The sequence below is a fragment of the Nilaparvata lugens genome, chromosome 4, assembly GCF_014356525.2.
Source record: "Nilaparvata lugens isolate BPH chromosome 4, ASM1435652v1, whole genome shotgun sequence".
Taxonomy (NCBI): domain Eukaryota; kingdom Metazoa; phylum Arthropoda; class Insecta; order Hemiptera; family Delphacidae; genus Nilaparvata; species Nilaparvata lugens.
The window spans coordinates 8,896,815-8,916,223 of NC_052507.1; positions in this window are offsets into that span (position 1 = coordinate 8,896,815).

Sequence of the window (19,409 nt, forward strand, 5' to 3'; positions counted from 1 at the left end):
ATCGTTATATTTTCTAACAAAATTCCGATATATTTTTTCATCAATAGTTCCATCATTAACTTAAACTCTTCTCGAAAAAATATCTGAATGGCTAAGAAGAATTTTCATTCAACACTTCCCAAATTCTAATAATTCATAATGTAAAGTTATGGAAAAATTAATTACTCTCATAGATGTAGCCTACGGTACTGTTGTCAATCAGTTATGGCATTGATAATATCACATATTGTTCGTCAGATTAGCGTTTTATTAATAGTTCATTTTGGTTGTTTTGGTTTTAGCCGGATGAGATTTTTTTTGCCTTTGTATTTTTTATTGTTATCTTCATACTAATCTTATTGTCTGTAGTTTTATAATTTTTCAAGCAAGTTTTTAGAAAAAATATATTGAAAGTGAACTCACAGCTAGCGCACAAGTCCTCTTTGCTAGCTGTGCCAATACTATTTATTCAATCGAAATGTATTATTCTTTCAATGATTATCTACTGTCTATTTCACTTATTATTGTATCAATAATTTGAAATATTTCAAGTGATTTTGTATTCTGGCGAAATAGAGATTTTAATTTGATTTGATCATATTATTATGTATTAAATACTGTATATGTGCTGTATATTCAATGTGGAAACATAGTGTATGCAGGGTTGTCAATTTGAACTTAAGTCATATTACGGGAGATGATAGTCATGGAGATAACCATTCATAGCATGTGAAGAATAATATTTCGGATATTTAGTCCAAGTTCAATTCGTAACCATTCCCATAGTCAACCAAACGAAGTAATCTGATTGAAATTGGAACAAATGAGTGCAACGTTCCAAAATCAAAAACTGATCAACGCTGTCCACAGCTGATTATAAATGATAATTGATTAATAATTTCATAATATTCCTGATGAATACTGACAACGTTTGTCTGTGTGAGGGTTGTAGATGGGGACTCAACCGTTCCAATTTCCATAAGACTACTATCGTGCGGTTGACTATGGTATGACTCACAGAGTTACAATACAGTCGCTATAACCTAGAAGCACATAGAATGAAGGCGTGTCCACTCTATCATCTCGCTAGTCATCTTTGGTTCCACTCTACTATCTAGCTTGTCATCGTTGGGCAGAGGACACCCCAAATGTGTGAAGAAGAGGCTTTCTCAAGTGTGATTCACTCAGAAATATCAGTATCAGTTAAACAGGTTGTATTGATTTTATTCACGAGGAATACTGTCGGTTTGTGATGAACCACATTTGTGAAGATGCGGGCTGTCACACACGTCGACTTTCGGCCACACCCTGGATAAGTGAGAAGTTAACATATGCCGATATTATCTTCTCTTCTGCCCTCTGTAATTACCGACCACCGAGTGTGTCATGAGGGGAAACTGATTAGAAGAAGAAGATGAAGAGGAAGAAGGAGAGGATGAGCGAGGAAAAGAAGAAGAAGAAAAAATTCTTCTTTTTCTTTGAAATTGTAATTTTTTTGATTGACAAAATAAATTTTAATCTGAATTTGAAGTGGAAGATGAAAGACGACAAAGAAGGAGAAGTTGATGAAGAAGGATAAGAGAATGAAGAATGAGAAGAGGAAGAATTGGGTTAAGATGGAGGAGAAGAACAAGATAAAGAAGAAGAAGATGATGAGAAGTGGGAAAAGAAGAAGAAAAAGAAGACAGAACAAGAAAAAATATGAAGAAGGAGAGGAAGAGCGAGGAAAAGGACAAGAAGAAAAAATTCTTCTTTTTCTTTGAAATTGTAATTTTTTTGATTGACGAAATAAATTTGAATTTGAATTTGAAGTAGAAGATGAAAGACGAGAAATAAGGAGAAGTTGATGAAGAAGGATAAGAGAATGAAGAATGATAAGAGGAAGAATTGGGTTAAGATGGAGGAGAACAACAAGATAAAGAAGAAAAAGATGATGAGAAGTGGGAAAAGAAGAAGAAAAAGAAGACAGAACAAGAAAAAATATGAAGAAGGGGGGAAGAATGAGGTGATGATGAAGGGGTAGAATGAGGAGAAGAAGTGGAAGAATGGGAAGGAGGAGAAGGAAGAGAAGGAAGGAAAAAGGGAAAAGAAGGTGAAGAAGAAGGAGGAAGTGAAGGTGATGGAGGAGAAGGAAGTGAAAGGGGGAAAGGATAGAAAAGGAAAAAGAGGAGAAGAATAAGAAGAAGGAGGAGGAGGAGGATGAGGTGAAGGAGGATGAGGAGGCGGATGATGAGGAGGAGGAGGAAGTGTGTGATGATGATGAACTGGAGATGGCGAGAAAGAGGGGTGAAGTAGAGGAGATAGAAGAATAGGATTGGGATTTCGGATGGACGTGAGGCATTATAAAAGAATATTCAAAGAGAGAAAGTAGTTATGGATAACGAGAAATAAGATAGAATATGGTAGAAAAATTAATTGAACTATAAACTAATGAACTAATGAACTAATGAACTGATGAACTAATGAACTAATTAAACTATATGATGCAGAACGAATAACTGGAATGGTTTTCTAGAATAGATGAAGAAAACACTCATCATATCCAAGCCAATCAGAAAATGATGGTGAAAAGCATGCAGAACCAATTACTCCAAAAGTTTCCCAGAATAGATAAAGAAACACCCCATCATATCCAAGCCAATCAGAGAACGATGGTGTATCTGTATACTGGAGGACCGCCTCAAATTACTTCACGCAGTACGATTGGTCGCCCCACGAAGCTTACCTTCCCACTAACTCCTCGCCCAATCACAAGCAAGCAGTACAGAGCTGGTTAGTCAGTTGTCTAGTTTCCCGAGAGATGGCGTTGATCGCTTCCGAGGCTTCTGATCCAAGTGACTGGAGTTGATATTTCTAATAATGTAGCTTAATTGCTCATTAATCCAAATTTTTATTGGCAGAAATAAAAAATTACTACTTCTTTAGAAATACAAAATAGAAGCAATACAAATTCTACAACATGGGAAAATACTATTACAAAATTTAGAATGAAATGTCAACTGAGTATTTGCATCTCGAGGTACTAGACCTGTTTGAGATGGTGATATAAAATTTGATCACAAAACCAGTGCCTAGTTATTCTAATTATGTGTAAATTGTAGTGTGTAGTAGATGTAGTTTTGACTGTGATAGTTGAGTTCTTCAACTTTGTAATTCATTGATGAATGGTGACGATTGCCCAAACATATTGTATATTTTATGACAATAAGCGATGATTTGATTTCATATGTTTAATCCTAGAGAATGATGGAGTTTATTATTTTGTAGAGTTGTGATTGAATAAATTGAACTCCTCACTAGTAACAAATCAACAACTACTAATCGTTGACTTGGAAGAGAGCATAATGATGATGATCTATCATATCAAAAGATAATCATTTTGTAAACAAGAATATCCTATACATTGTATAGATTTTAATAAATTCACATAAATTTATTTATTTAATTCATCAATTCATGGAAATTTATTAGAATCTATACAATATTTATATGATAATATTTTCTACAAAGTGATCATATTTTGTTATGATGGATCATCATCATTATGCTCTCTTTCGAGTCAAAGATTATTTTTTTAGTTGTCTTTTTTTCTTTTTTATAGTTATTGTATTGAAGAACCAATGAAGAATTTTTGATTGATTGATATTTTACAAGTGAGAAGTTCAATATTTATTCTATCACAGCTCTACAAAATAACTTTCTCCGTCATGATATAATGTAACTTATTATAAATGAATTATTCATATAGTGCGTAACATTAATATTTCTCAGAGAATAACAATATTACATGTATCACTAAACTAAGTTTTGATGAAATTGATCGAACTATCCATTGCGTTGATTTCTCAGTCTCCCTACTACACGTTTTGATGCTTCTAGTTCTCTGTACCTATGAGCTCCAAGTGACCTGTGATGTGAGTCAATTAGCTTTAAATGCTTTCAATTTTCTGTACCTGCACTCTGTCGCAGATAATAATTATTCATCATCCAATCATGACAACCTATTGGACATTGCTAACATTTTACAGAAAACTTTGTAGAAGGAATTTTGTTATCAATTCGGATCTTAATTTTTCTAAATTCAAAATTGATTTTTTGAAGTGTTTGTATTTTGTTTCAATGTGGAAATCAGTGAAGAATTGAAAAGTCGCACATAACCTTTATTTGGACAATTTTTTCTATGAAATTGGGACGAAAAGAAGTTTTGGACTGTAGTCTGTTCCTTTGTCCTCAAGTTTATTGTGAATGATAAATAAATAAATAAAACAATACTGGAAATGAGTAGATAAAACAATGTAGTAAATAAAGAGGAGAATCATGAGAAAGTGGGGGAAGAAGATGAATGGTGATTGAAAATATGAATATATTTATGAAGATGTAATATATGAATATATTATGAGGATGAGAAGGAGTAGAAGAACAATAAGAAGATCTACCTATAATGAGATCCACGTTATGATGGCAGAGGAGAAAGGTAGAAGAACGTTGCCGATCCTCTGTCTTGTTAATGCCTTCTATAGACAGGTTCATTGATGTAATATTAACTGTTCATTCTCGTCTAAAATAATCAATTAAATTTCATTGAGCAAGAAATTATATTTTTCAATAATTTCATTATGAATTTTCATAATTAAAATGAAATATTTTGTTAATTAATCATTAATTCTACATGATTGAAAGATGATCTGGCAACAGAGCAAAGCGAGAAAGATATAGCGCTCTCTGCTTTGTTGAATAATAGACATGGATAGCAATACCATAACTAATCAAACACTGGCATTATAACGTGGACCTTACAATAAAAATATGAGTCTTCATTTGAAGGGAAGTGATTGAATTTTCTTGTAATAAATTAGTTTCTAATGGAATTAGTTAATCTATCTAATCGTCCATCTAGTATCACTTTGAACCTCAACACTTAATCTATACTTATAATAGTCCATCACACATTTTCCCTCACACAATAACTGTTGTCATACAGCAGAGAAAAACACACTCATCCAACAATTTTCGACGACACCATCCATCCTTTTCTAGTATCCATCCATCTCTCTCTTTCCCATGGGAATAAAGCCACAACAAACGCAGCGGCTCACACATCTCAGTGACGTATCGAAGCTCATTACAAGTTATGAAAGTGGAGTTGACGAGAGAGTACGAGAAAGAGGGAGTGTAAGAGAGAGGGTGAAAAGAAAGTGACAGAAAACTCTTGAGCATGGAGAGACAGTGAGCAGTGAGAGATTGAGGGTTATGAAACTGGAGTTGACGAGAGAGCACGAGAGAGTAATAGAGAGAGATAAAGTGATGAAGGAGGGAGTGAAAGAAAGTGACAGAAGACTCTTCAGCATGAAGAGACAGTGAGAGATTGAGTGAGAGATAGATAGAGAGAGAGAGAGTGTGATTGAGTGTCATGAAGGGTAAGAAAGCTGGAGAGAGAGAAAAAGAATGAGAGAGAGATATATTGAGAGGGGGAGAGAGAGAGTGTGGCAGACAACTCTTGAGCTTAGAGAGTGACAGTGAGAGATTGAGTGGAAGAGTAACTGAGAAGTGGGAGTGAGAAAAAAGATAGAGAGAGTGAGAGAGATAGAGAAAGAGTGAAAGAGAGGGCAGAGAAGAGAGAAGGGGTGATAGAAAGATTGAGAAAGGGCAGAGAGTAAGAGAGATAAAAGAAAGTGGCAGAAAGCTCTTCAGCATGAAGAGATAGTATGAGATTGAGTGAGAAGTAGGAGAGAAAGAGAGCGAGAGAGAGAGAGTGAGTGAGAGAGAGGAAAGAAAAGAAAGAAGACAGGGAAAGAAATTGATTGATTGAGTACTTCATTTATGTAGATTACAATATATACTGGCTTATACACTTACAATATCTATCAATACAATAGCTTACAATACAGCAAAATTATAGATGAATTCACATAATATAGACTAAGAAAATAATTATTGAACTGTATATTATATGAAGAAGCAATAGAGAGAGAGAAGAGAAAGTGACAGTTCGGAGAGACAGTGAGAGATAGATAGAGAGATGCATAGAGAGAGAGGGAGAAAGCTAGAGAGAGAGAGAGAGTGAGAGAGAGAGAGAGAGAGAGAGAGAGAGAGAGAGCGAGTGTGTGAGAGAAAAGAAAGTGACAAACTCTTGAGCACGGACCACTCGGTTGCTGTTTTTCGTGATGTTTCTCGACTCAGTCAGTCACGAAAGCGCGAGTTTGGGAGGGTTTTGAGGGTTGAGGGGAGTTAGGGTTTCAAGTTGATTTCTGCTTGTTTGTTTGGGATCCTTTCAGCTCCCCTGTGACAACCGGGGATCAGAAATATTCCTCTATTGGGGAGTTTTTCGCTGCAAATCCAATGCTGCTGCTGTGCCACAATATGATGATGGAATTGAAGTGTTATTTGCATTGTGGGTGGGAATCGATTGGTTGGTTAGTAGTTGATTGATTCGATTTGTTCATTCTCGAATAACTCTTCTGGTTTCCATTGAAGAGGAAATATTGATTGATCCTTGTCTGAGAAGATTATGAGTCATTCTGTACTAACTATTATAGTTTTTATTGGAGAAGGAATTGATTGATTCTTGTTGATTGATGAGGAGATTATGGAATACAGTCTGAACTAACTCTTCTAGTTTCTCTTCTAGATGACCCCGAAGACTTCTGCTACTGTAGACATTGACAACCGGGTTAACAGCTGGATGGAAATTCGATGAGAACTACTATCCAAAAATTAGTGGCCAGCCCGGGAATCGAACCCGGTACCTCCCAATTGCCAGTCAGAAGTTGATTTTCAAAACCATGCAGTTCATTCTGAACTAACTGTTTTTGCTGTTATTGGATAGGGAATTTATTGATTCTTGTCTATTGATAAGAAGATTATCATGTTGATTTTGACCTAAGTTTTGAATTGATGGAATTAAATAGAGAATACATTTATTCAAATGCTCATTAATATGTAATTATTACTTAACGAAAATCCTAAATAAATGCTGTAAATCACCCCGAAGACTTCTGCTAATGCAGACATTGACAACAGGGTTAACAGCTAGATGGAAGCATATGGCTTCGTATAAAATGAGCGCTGCTATCCGGAGATTGTCAGTTTGGTGTAAGGGTAAGCATTCCTGACTGCCAATTGGGAGGTACCGGGTTCGATTCCCGGGCTGGCAACTAATTTTTGGATAGAAGTTCTCATCAAATTTCCTCCCATCTAGCTAGTCAGAAGACTTCGGGGTGATTTACAGCATTTATTTAGGATTTTCGTTAAGTAATAATTATATATTAATTAGCATTTGAATAAATGCATTCTCTATAATTCCATCAATTCAAGACTCAGTTCAAAATCAACATCATAATCTTCTTATCAATAGACAAGAATCAATAAATTCCCTATTCAATAACAGCAAAAACAGTGAGTTCAGTATGGACTGCATGGCTTTGAAAATCAACTCCTGACTGGCAATTGAGAGGTACCGGGTTCGATTCCCGGGCTGGCAACTAATTTTTGGATAGTAGTTCTCATCGAATTTCCATCTAGCTGTTAACCCGGTTGTCAATGCCTACAGTAGCAGAAGTCTTCGGGGTGATTTACAGCATTTATTTAAGATTTTCGTTGAATAATAATTATAAGTCTTGAATTTTTTATTGGAGTGAGAATCGATTTATTCCGGTCAATTGATCAGAAGATTATAAGATATGTCGTGAAGTATCAATTCTTCATCGTTTTATTTGTTCATTTCCAACTAACTCTTATAGTTTTCATTTGAGAGGTGAGGTGATTGATCCTTGTCTATTCATAAGAAGATTATGAGATTCATAAAATGAATGAAGTTCATAAACATTTATTATTTGAGTAGTTCATTTCAAATTCTCCGGTTTTTTTTGTGGAGACTTGATTGATTCTTGCCACGTGATGAGAAGTTTATGAGATTAATACTGAAATAACTCGTCTAGTTTTCATTGAAGAGGAATTGATTGATCCTTGTCTATAAGGATTAACAGATTATAAGTCGTGAAGTTTTTGAAAATTTATTGTTAGAGTAGTTTTTATTATGGAAGTTTTATTGATTCTTGTCAAATGATAAGGAGATTGTTAGGTAGTATGCTGTGAATCTTCAATAATTCGTTATTTGATTTGTACATTTCTATCTCCTCTGGTTTTTATTGTGAAGGATAGATTTATTCTTGTCAAATCAAAAAAGATTATGAGGTTTTATGTTTTGGAGCTTCCAGCTACTTATTTATCTGTTTATTCCTAAGTTTCAGATATCGTGAGAAAAAGAGTGTTGAAAATTTATGAAGGATTTATTGGAACTAGTATATTATTCTGAGTTTTCAAAGATTGATTATGAAAGATGACGCTGGATTCCACTTTTCGAAGTTACTGATCTCTGTCTAGGAACCATTGATTTTCATCCATGTTAGTGGATAAGCGATGAACTGCTTGGAGTTTTTGGAGATGTATGTTATTGATGTCTATTTTCATTCTAAATGTTTTTGTCACAGAGGAAATTAAGATCCATAGTAGATGATACGAAATGGAGGGATTGAATATGGAAAATAATTCTCTTAGAGGCCAGTAGAATTTAACTTCAGATATATTTTCTAATGAACTGAAGTTCATGATGCACTCTTTACACTCTTTATCCCTGCACAAACACATCGATTTTTGCTCGTATGATATTTTGTCGTCCTTATGAATATCTATAAGACTAGCCGTCAGGCTCGCTTTGCTCGCCATATCCGTCTAGCCAGGGGGCTCCGCCCCCTGGACTCCCGACTGGATCGTCCGAGAATGAGATCAGCAGGCTCGCTTCGCTCGCCTGCATTTTTCATTTGTAGGACGATCATATGTTAGGACGATCCAGTCGGAGGTCCAGACTAAACGTCTGGCTAAACGGATATGGCGAGCGAAGCGAGCCTTACGGCTAGTAAAATAATATTCCCATGAATAGCTCTGATTGAAGTGGTAGTGCCCAATCAATTTTTCCGCGATGAATGCATTTCAATCTTCAACTTGGTGCCAACCTAACAAAGTCAACTCAACTTATTGCCAACCTGACAAAATTATTAATTTAGTTACCAGTTAACAACTGTTTCGAAGAGGTACTCTCTCTAGATTATAGTTCTATTTTAACATATAGTATTGACATTTTTCAATTATAATTAAGAGAATAAGAAGAATATACATGCTAAAAGACGAACTTTAAGCCCTTAAAAACCACCCTTAGAGTTAAAATATCGCCAAAAGATATCTTAGTGCGGCTCTAAAGGGCCAACTGAACATACCTACCAAATTTGAACGTTTTTGGTCCGGTAGATTTTTAGTTCTGCGAGTGAGTGAGTCAGTCAGTCAGTCAGTGAGTGAGTGCCATTTCGCTTTTATATATAATAGATGGATAGAAGATAGAAGATTAAATGAACTCGACAAACATCATCTGTTTGAAATCATCTGTTCAATCTAATAGAATTTATATGACGGCAGAATACCGTATGAACAAAAATCTATGTGTTTTTGCGGGGCTACAGTACTGTAACTACTTTTTTAAGTCTGGATGCATTTCAGCTCACAGAGTGCATTTTTAATGTTCATACAGTCTGGAAATTCAATGAAATGTAATCAATAGGAATCGATTGAAGATTATTCTATAGTAGGAATTATACATAGACGTTGAAAGGTATCCATGAACTGGTTATGATAAGCATAATAGCATAAGTACTTCTATGGGCCAAAGGAATTTATTTCATTTCATTTTTCTAGGCTATGGACGAGAGACGAGCTTGATTAATTTCAAAGTATCAACTAATTAATTATGTCATCAATAATCTTCATGGATAATCAATCATGAAATGTCATTTACAGAGAAGTAAAGTAGTGAAGTAGTAGTAAAAAGGGAAGTAAATGATTGTATAGTTCAAAAATAATGAAGAAAATTGATGGGAATTCTACTCTAATTCTCCAACTATTATTGTTTTTTCTCAATTTTTAATTCTAGTTAGTGAAGAATACTCATCAAACATGACTCACTATAACGAGTCAATCTTGTCTAGAATTGACGACCAAGTGTTAAACTGTCGAAATACTCAGATGCTACTTAGAGACTGTCATTATACAATTATTATTTCGTTTATTCTGACATCATCACTTGGAGAAATCTTGTCTGCTGTCACTCACTCACTCCGTCTCTCTCTGTCTTTTACTCTTCCCAACCACTCACTCTCTCTTTCTCTCAATCTTCTCTCAGACTCACCCACTCACTCTTTCTCACTCTCTCTCTCTGGCTTCCTCACTGGCTCTCTCACACTCTCTCTCACAATCTTCTCTCAGACTCACCCACTCACTCTTTCTCTCTCTCTCTCTCTCTGGCTTCCTCACTGGCTCTCTCACACTCTCTCTCACTCACTCTCTTTGGGAGAGAGTAAGTGGGGAGGGTATTTTTAATATTCTTTCCGAAGAATGGACATTGATATGTCCAAAGCTCCGCCAATTTATGTAGATGCATAACAATATAATTATCTATGGTTATTATATATTATTACAAATTGCTATTTCATATCATATACAGTTCAATAATTATTTTCTTAGTCTATATTATGTAGATTCATCTATAATTTTGCTGTATTGTAAGCTATTGTACTTAATAAAGTACTTAATCAATCAATCAATCTCTCTCTCACGCTCTACCCTCTCTCTCTTTCTCTCTCTCTAAATTACTAAGTAGAGTTTCTTATTTGAACATTACTTCGAGTTATAATTATTCCGAACAGCTCTAATCCATCACAACCCGGTCGTGTGTTAATGGGGAGGATATTTTATATCCTTCTTAGAGGATCGACAATCATTTGTTGAAACACCGCCGATTTATGAAGTTACATCATATTATTATATTATCGTTATTCTAATTGCATTCAATCTTCATTCTCATTGATTAATTGTTTATACTTTGTAAAATTTGTTGAATGATTAGCATTATCGTCATTTAATGTAAATTAGTGTATAAGCCAGTAAATATTGTAACATACATAAATAAAGGAATCTAATCTAATCTAATCTAATCTCTCTCTGACTCTCTCACACCCTCTCTTTCTCTCAATCATCTCTCACTCCCACTCTCTCTCTTTCTCTTACCCTGTCTCTCTCTCTCTCACTCTCTCCCTCTCGATCTTCTATCACTGTCTCTCTCTCTCTCTCTCTCTCTCTCTCTCTCTCTCTCTCTCTCTCTCTCTCTCTCTCTCTCTCTCTCTCTCTCTCTCTCTCTCTCTCTCTTGAGAGTCTTTTGGAATAATTTAATTGCTCACTCAGACACAAGAAGTGAAGACAACTATACAAACACTGAAAACTGTTAACATTGGTTGAATAGGAGTCATTGATGTAATCCATTCACGGAATGCTGACGGTTTGGAGTGACGCTCACTGAACAGTTGTCAAATAAGTTTTTAACTGGCAGCAAGGTCAAGGGAGTTGACAATCAAGTTGGTCATTGTCTCACGACAAGATCACTGTATACTGCTACAACACAGTAACTGTTATTTTAACAGTTTTTGGGTAGTTGTGAAAAGATATTGTGATGATTATTCGTACTAGATAGAGCCACACACATCGATTTCTGGACGTTCGATTTTTTAAGAATTCTATTAGATTATACCGAACTTGACAAACATAATGCCCGGTTGCAGAGTCGTTACATAAAGTCACCCATAGTTAACAGAGCCAATAGTTAACAACTCACCCATAAATTAATAGATGTTCGTTGCAGAGTCGTTTGCCAGACCCCTTTTAACTATGGCTCTGATAAGGCACACACATGAGTCACAATGCTGCACATACCACTTTTTGCGTGGTATGCTTCTATCCAACTAATGTACCGGGTGATTACAAATGAAATAGACAGTTTGAATAGCTTGTAGAGAATTTATTATTTAAAAGTTTAGATCATTACTTACATGATTACATAGAAGAATTCTTGAAGTTCTTATTGAAAATTTACAGATGTTCAATGTGTGCACCATTTGCAACACCTCAGATATCAACACGGTAGTAAAATTCTGACCACACACGACTAAGCATCTCACGGTTAACTGTAGCAAGAGCATTTGTGATTCGTTGTTTATGATCATCGATATCAACAGGAAGCGGTGGTACGAAAACTCTGTCTGTTACATAGCCCCACAAGAAAAAGTCGCAGGGCGTTAGGTCCGGACTACGAGGTGGCCACGGCTGAAACACAACGTTTTCCTCACTTGCACGGCCGATCCATCGTCTAGGAAGATGTTCATCCAGATACCCTCTGACGTCTGAGTACCAGTGAGGCGGAGCTCCATCTTGTACAAAAATGAAGTTACAACTATCTTCATGGAGTTGAGGCATTAACCATTCGGTTAACATGTCCAGATAAATTCTTCCGGTTACTGATGGTTCTTGGAAGAAGAAAGGCCCGTAAACCTTTTCACAAGATAAAGCGCAAAACACGTTCACTTTAGGAGAATCGCGTATATGCTGTACAGTCCTCTTGGGTTTTCTGTTCCCCATACTCGTACATTATGTCTGTTAACTTTTCCACTAATGTGAAAAGTGCATTCATCACTGAAAATTAGCCGATTAAACAATGTGTCGTCATTTTCAAGACAATGTTGCATCTCTTGACAAAAATTTTTACGTACAACTTTATCATTGCCATTTAAAATTTGTACTAACTGCAATTTATAAGGTGTCATTTTCAAACGTTTCCGCAGAATTTTCCACACAGTAGGTTGAGGAATTTGCAATTCTAAACTCGCTGATCTAGTCGATTTTCCTGGACTTCGTACAAAAACATCACGAACACTATCAATTTTTTCTTCTGTAACAGAAGGTCTTCCAGTACTCTTCTTCTTACACACACATCCACTGCTTTCAAAACGTTCATACCAGTCATAAATTGATTGCCTTGTTGGTGGTGGTTTACCGTATTTTGTTCTGAAATGACGCTGCACAACAGTAACAGAGTTTGTTTTGGCTAATTCAAGAACACAATAAGCTTTCTCCACTGGAGTAGCTGCCATATTGCTAAACTAAGCTGGCTGTTGTAACACGGAGCAGCCAACAATAGCCAGCAACAGTTCTACCAACATAAACTTTAAGAAATTCCCTACAAACCTATATCACTTATCATGTTGAAATACACCAGTTTAATTTTGTACAGGCTATTGAAGTTGTCTATTTCATTTGTAATCACCCGGTATTGGCAACGGGGAAAGAATCACTGTGAACAATTCTTCCAAACCTCCAGTCGGATGACGTCACAACATGGCGCTTGTTCATCACAAAACTGCTGTCTGCTTATTGTGTTATTTAATTATTTTCAGTTAGTTTGATTTTTTATAGAAATGAATGAATTAAGTAAAATAAAATTAGAGGTAGAAGTAAAATGAGTGACTGGTGTATTTATTATTGTATAATAGTAATAAAAAAAATTTGACCAGAATTATCTCATTGTCTTCTGGCATTTTGATATATCTTGGAAACAAAGCAGCCAGTCTACAAGATATATTTCTACTGACTCTGCATACGGTGTTTATTATTGAAATTAATAATAATAATTGATTATTCAAATTTATAGAATTATACAATTTATTAAAAATTGTATTACATCTTCGTTCAAGCTACTTGATTAGTCAATGATAGTTTATTCAGTTTATTTACACTTTATCTACAGTTTCAAATAGTAATAATGTAATGTTTTCGGACCATTTTCGTCTGTCTTTTAAAACATGCAAAAACATAAACTTAAAATACACTTGGCGCGAATGTATAGTGGATTCATAAGCACGATTTTGGGCATTTAAATGAAGAGCACTTTTAGTTATTGGTAGCCTTAGATGACGTCATCTGCCTGTAGGTTTTTCGTCTCTGCAACGGAAAAACGTGTTTGTTGGCTCGCTGTTACCTATCGGCAGAGCAAATAGCTAATAGAACGTCTCTGCAACGAGATTAGCCTGTTAAATAGTTAAGTACGCGCTGTTAACTATGGGCGACGCTATTTGTCGACTCTGCAACCGGGCAATAATCTGTTTGATATAATCTGTTCAATCTAATAGGGTTTATTATGACGGGAAAAGTCGTACGTTCAAAAATCGATGTATACACACATCCCGCATACACAACAATTTTTGTTTGTTTGTATTTTTGTTTATTCATTATAAAATGAATTACGGCAAAAAATATTGTACAAACAAAAATCGATGTGTGTGTGCGTGGCTTAAGGCTACATAACGCCTAGATATTGTCCATAAATCTGTGGTTAAACAATATCTAGTCTTTTCATTCAATGTTATTTCATCGTTTTATTCACAGTTTTCGATCTTGTGATGTTTTTGTCTCATTTTCAACCAATATTATTTTTACCTGATCGAAAGGTGATGCCTTTGATTCATTTTCAGTGGGATACACGTTGTGAAATTCAGTGGAAATGATTTTCCACCGTTTCCAGTTTACCACCGCTTTCTAGTGTAGTTATAATAGATAGTGATGTAATTCAAGCTATTCCGGTATCTATCTATCTATCTATCTATCTAATATATTTATATAAAAGCGAAATGGCACTCACTCACTGACTGACTGACTCTCTCACTCACTCACACGCAGATCTAAAAATCTACCGAACCAAAAACGTTCAAATTTGGTAGGTATGTTCAGTTGGCCCTTTAGAGGCGCACTTAGAAATGTTTTGGCGATATTTTAACTCTAAGGGTGGTTTTTAAGGGTTTAAAGTTCTTTTAGAATCTAAATTCTTCTTATTCCAATATCTTAAAATTATAATTGAAATGTCCAAACCATATGTTAATATAGAACTATAATCTAGAGAGAGTACCTCTTCGAAACAGTTGTTCTGGTAACTAAATTAAAAATGTTGTCAGGTTGGCATTAAGTTGAGTTGACTTTGTTAGGTTGGCACCAAGTTGAAGATTGAAATGCATTTATCCAGGACCTCTTAAATACCAATTTATTCAATTACCTAAAATTAGCGTTTTCTCAGCTTTTCTGCGTTACCTCACTTTTTTCAATAATTGATGGAAATATATTAAAAAAAATTCAGTACACAGGTTTAGCTGATGTGGAAGAATTTTGTTCGCCAAAGATACGCCGATATAATAACAGGTGTTTTTCGAGATCAAATTGACATAATACGTTCAAATTCGGTACAGAGGTTCCGCTGAGGTCTACATGCAGGCGAGCGAAGCGAGCCCGCTGATCTCATTTTTGGACAATCCAGTCGGGGGTCCAGAGTTCGGTACAGAGGTTCCGCTGAGGTCTATATGCAGGCGACCGAAGCGAGCCCGCTGATCTAATTTTTGGACGATCCAGTCGGGGGTAGACAGATATGGCGTGCGGAGCGAGCCTGACGGCTAGTATTTTACACTATAATATTGGCTGTTGACCCTCATTGATTAATGATGATCAATTCTATCTTCTATCATTGCCAATTTATTAGATTATTCAAATGAACAATATTATGGGAAAAACTGAATAGTCAGGAGTTGAAGAGGCTACTAATGAAAACTATAATTGATAAGTCAATAGTTGGAACGCTACAATAAAGTGTGAGAGAGGAAAGAGAGAGAGAGAGAGGGAGAGTGAGAGAGAGTGTGTGAGAGAGAGAGAAGTTAGAGAGAAAGTGTGAGTGATCTCGAAGGAGAATGAACGGTTGTAACGAACGTCTAATGTCACTTGGGACTCAGGGTATAGCGGGATCACGTTCAACAGTGGTGTAGAAAAGAGAAAGGAAGGGGAGAAGAAGAAGAAGAAGAAGAAGAAGAAGAAGAAGAAGAAGAAGAAGAAGAAGAAGAAAAAGGAGAAGAGAGAAAAGACGAAGAAGAAAGAAGAAGAAGAAGAAGAAGAAGAAGAAGTAGAAGAAGAAGAAAAAAGAGAATCAGAAGAAGAAAGAAGTAAAGAAGAAGAAGAAGAAGAAGAAAGAAGAAGAAGAAGAAGAAGAAGAATAAGAAGAAGAAGAGAAGAAGAAGAGGAGAGGAAGAGAAAAGGAAAAGAAGAAGAAGGAAAGAAAGAAGAAGAAGAAGAACAAGAAGAAGAAGAAGAAGAAGAAGAAGAAGAAGAAGAAGAAGAAGAAGAATGAGAAAGGAAGAAGAATGGAAGAAAGATCGTGTAATTCACCTCGAGCGCGTCAAAAACGTCGACAAGACGTCCGGAAGGAATTGAAACGTTCGACCACAGCTGATCACCTCTCAAGTCAGTTCCTGCCAACCACTAAATACTTGTCAGGGATTTGAAAATAGTTGCACTGGATGGAGGAATTATTTTGGATTCTGAATCGATCGAGTCTCCGGGATAGACCATATTGAACGTTTTTCGAGCGTTTTTTCTGGCTTCAACCGAATCTTTCTGTGCTATCGACTGAAGATACGCTGTCTTAAAACGCCTGAAAAACGCTAAATATGGTCTGGGCTTGGATATATCTATTTATTGTATAAATCTGCGACAATAACTCATGAGATAGTACCCGATAGTTCTTAATCGTCTAGAATTTGAAAATATTTTTGCAGTGGATGAATAAATCTTTCTGGGTTTTATGATCGATCAATGGTTAGGTTATTCATTAATTCATTAATATTATTGACGTATTCATTGATTGTTGAGATCCATGACACGATAATTTTAGAATATACAATAACGAATCATTGTGGAAGGATTTCCGAATTCATTTAAATTATTATTATAATTATGAATCATCATCATCATCTTCACTTCAGGGATTAGGTTTATTAATGAACCTGTTCCGGTACCCATCTCTTTCTTGGTCTCCCTACATCTCTTTTTCCTGTAGGTCTATAGTTTTGGACTACAACGGGAATTCTTCCAGGTGGCATTCTATCCAAATGACTGCACCAGTTGCGTCTATTTTGAATAATTCTTTCATGTAGAGGAGCAACCAATAAACCCTGTCTTATATCAGTGTTTCTTATTTTATCAACTCTAGTGCAGCCAAATACACTCCTTAGAAACTTCATTTCTGCATCATTATTTGCAAATACAAATGAGACTAATGTAATAACATTGGTAGATAAAATAATAAGGGTAGTCCTTGTGCTATTTTTCTTCCAAATTTGTAGGTGACACAGTCCAAGATGAGGTTATAATTTCACGTGTACAATTTTCACAAAACTCTAGTCCAAAATAAACATGATAAATAAAAATATGAATCGGAGTACCCTATTTTATTTTTTGTCACGACATGTTTCGGCTACTAATGCCATTTCCAATTAGTAATATTATTTATTTATTTAGTTACAAAGAACAAATCATTGAAATGATTGAGTTCGTTAAACCATAGAGAAACGATAGAATAAGTAGATATCCCATGGTATAGGGCGTTTATGTCGTAACTTTTACTGTTATCCCAAAGCCGATAGTTCACGTAGTTCTTTCCTATGCAGCTGTGTGACGCTGGTAGTCTCTCAAATTGTGCCGTTCATACACTCTCAACCCAACAAAACAGTAGAAATTGACAATTATCGACAGTAATTGGCTTGAGTAAAAGTTGCGACATGAATTCCTAATCGGCTTGAGATAACAGTAAAAGTTGCGACATAATTCCTATACCATGGGATATCTACTTATGCTATTGTTTCTCTAAGGTAAAACTCAGTACTTGAATGAATAACTTTTTGAGTAAATAAATGTTCAAAATCAGTAAATGTTTGGTCGAATTGAGTTCTTTACGCTAATGGCTCATACCAATCAGCTCGTAACTTCAATTTATTTTCTCCTCCTTGAAATATCATGAATTTTTGTCCATATTTTCATGTTACCTCTCAAATTATTCCTACCCTACTAAGCAACTTTTTTGCCCATACATCCATTCTAATTTTTGTCTGTAGAGTTCCTTGCCTTCCTTTTCATTTTATCACATCAATTATATGGATCATATTTCTTAATGGTTCTCCTATGCTTCTCACAATATTCATTCATCCATTTATACAATACTTACATCATCAAAATGATAGGGAGAGAGAGAAAACAGGTAACCTTGTGCTATTCCTCTCCCAAATTTGGATAGGGTTACACCAAAGACCTTAAAGATGCATAGACTCACATGCAGCGCTAGTGTCGTACTTGGAATTGAAATCAGCCATTGAGGGGGCAACCAATAAGATTATTACATACCAATGCCTTTGTAATCTATAGTATTACAAATATATAGTTATAATATCTCGTGCTAAAATACCCCAATGGTGGCATTCAATTTCAAGTAAGAGCTATCATTGGGGAGGCATAGGCATTGTGGGTCTATATCTCTCTAAGGTCTTTGGGTTACACAATCATATAGTCCAAAATAGATTAAGTTTTGTAGTTTTCCACTTCACAAAATTTTCAGTCCTCAAATATGTTTACAATGTAGATTTAGTAAACTTTGATGCTGAATTTTCCTCTCTTCCTTACCATTATCCTAACCTTCTTTTCTTCTATCCACCATAGTTACAAACTCATTAATTCTTCAATCGTTCTCCTATTCTTCATCACAATATTCTCGTTCCATTTTCATTCATCTTACCTTCTTTTTCAATCCTTCTCCTCTTTTGGTTTTCCTCCGAGCTTTCTCTCCACTGAAACCTGTACATTTTCTTTTCACTCTCCATAGACACAGGCACAAATTCGCAGAACAGAGCTGTAGAATGGTCGTAATTCTCAGCTAAAGACTTTAGAGCGTTACGGCTGGTATCGTGGATGCTTTTCTTTCTTACCTACTCACCTCTTTCTTCTTCTTCTTCTTCTTCTTCTTCTTCTCTTCTTCTTCTTCTTCTTCTTATTATTCTTCTTCCTCCTCTTCTTCTTCTTCTTATTCTTCTTGTTCACACAACACTAATTTGTCCCCTTTAACTCGTTTTCTCTCTCCTCTCATATTCTTCATCCTCTTCCACCTTCATCACCACCATCATTACCTCCTTTTCATGCACTTTCTCTTCCACGTCATAATCCTCAATCCTGCTTTGTCATCAACCCCTCGTCTTCCCCTTCATCTTCTCTTCTGACTCCTCTTCACTGACTTGTTCCCCTCCTCCTGATACTCCTCCTTTTCCTACTTTCACTTACTCCCTCTCCTCTACCCCTTACCCAAATACCCATACCTCTTCCGCCACCTCTTATATCTTTGGTAGAGAGTTAGTGGGAAGGATATTTTTAATATTCTTTTCGAAGAATGGACATTGATATGTCCAAAGCTCCGCCAATTTATGTAGATGCATAACAATATAATTATTATCTATAGTTATTTTATTACAAATTGCTTTTTCATATCATATGCAGTTCAATAATTATTTTCTTAGTCTATATTATGTAAATTCATCTATAGGCTAGTTTTGCTGTATTGTAAGCTACTAGATATAAGTGTATAAGCAAGTATATATTGTAATCTACATAAATAAAGTACTCTATCAATCAATCAATACCTCAAT